This window comes from Bison bison, unplaced genomic scaffold (assembly GCF_000754665.1).
Source record: "Bison bison bison isolate TAMUID 2011002044 unplaced genomic scaffold, Bison_UMD1.0 scf7180017864472, whole genome shotgun sequence".
Lineage (NCBI taxonomy): Eukaryota > Metazoa > Chordata > Mammalia > Artiodactyla > Bovidae > Bison > Bison bison.
Window position 1 is genome coordinate 11561 of NW_011495033.1, and position 1206 is coordinate 12766.

Below are 1206 nucleotides of genomic sequence, written 5' to 3' on the forward strand. Positions count from 1 at the left end.
ACCTGTCCCAGGACACAGTGAAAAAGCAGCCGTTTAAAGCGTGTCTAGACTACCTTGGGGGCTTCCTTGATGGCTCAGTTGGTAAAGAATCCACCTGCAATGCAGGAGACCCAGGTTTGATCCCTGGGTGGGGAAGATCCCCTGGAGAAGGAAATGGCACCCCATTCCAGTATTCTTGCCTGGAAAATCCCATGGACAGAGGACCCTGGCATGCTGCAGTCCATGGGGTAGCAAAGAGTCAGACATGACTGCACAAATGAACAACAACAAAAGCAACAACAATGGCCCCCAATAGCTTGCTCAGTAAGTAAATCTAGGATTTGGGAGTTTCTTTAACAGTGTCTGAGAAGGTGCCATTGGAGCTCCTCAGAGCATCATACCTTTGGATAAATCTGACATACACAGATCCTGAAACATACTTTCTGACCACCAGGACTTTAAAAGTCTCTTGAGGCTAGACAGAGAAACAAGAGTCACCTTACCAAACTCTATGAACATTAATTTTTCAAGTGCATTTGCAGAATATGCCACATGCTTCTCTGAGCAATTTAAAAAAATATTAAGGAGAATCTCAAGGTCCTTGCTGTCAATCACTGTTAATCACTGTTAGTCCATAGACATTTATTGATACCTAATGGGTGTTCGCCCCTGCCCTGGTAGCTGAGGGCACAGAGCTGTATCGGACATTGTAGAAGTTCAGTATCTAACTTTCCTGGGATCAAAACATGAACTTATGCAAAGGGGAAATAGCAAGACCTCTCAGCCTGGATTCTCTTGGAGCCCAGAGACAGGACCTGGCTCCATGAAGCCCCCCAGGGAATGAGAAATTAGGCTGAGATGTTGCATCATGAGCATCCCAGCAGTATCAGTTATGAGACTGCCTTGATACTCCCAACTCTTTCCTAACTAATGTGGCTCCAGGGGGCTTCTGCTTCCTCTAGCCTTCAGTTTCCCTAGCTTAGATGCTGAATTAATTACTAGGGAAGGTCTCTGCAGTTGTGTTCATCCCACTTAGTGAGTAAAAGTTTGGATTATTTCAAAGGTCTCTCGGAGAACCTGGTCCCAGAAGCCCTCAGAGCAGCAAGTCATCGTTACCCTCTGAAGCAAAGTGGGGCCCCATCTCTACTCTTTCCCCTCCCAGACATGGGTCACCATGAGGAGAGTGGGTAGGGAAGTGGGTGGCTGCTGTTGTTTTGATTTTTGTTT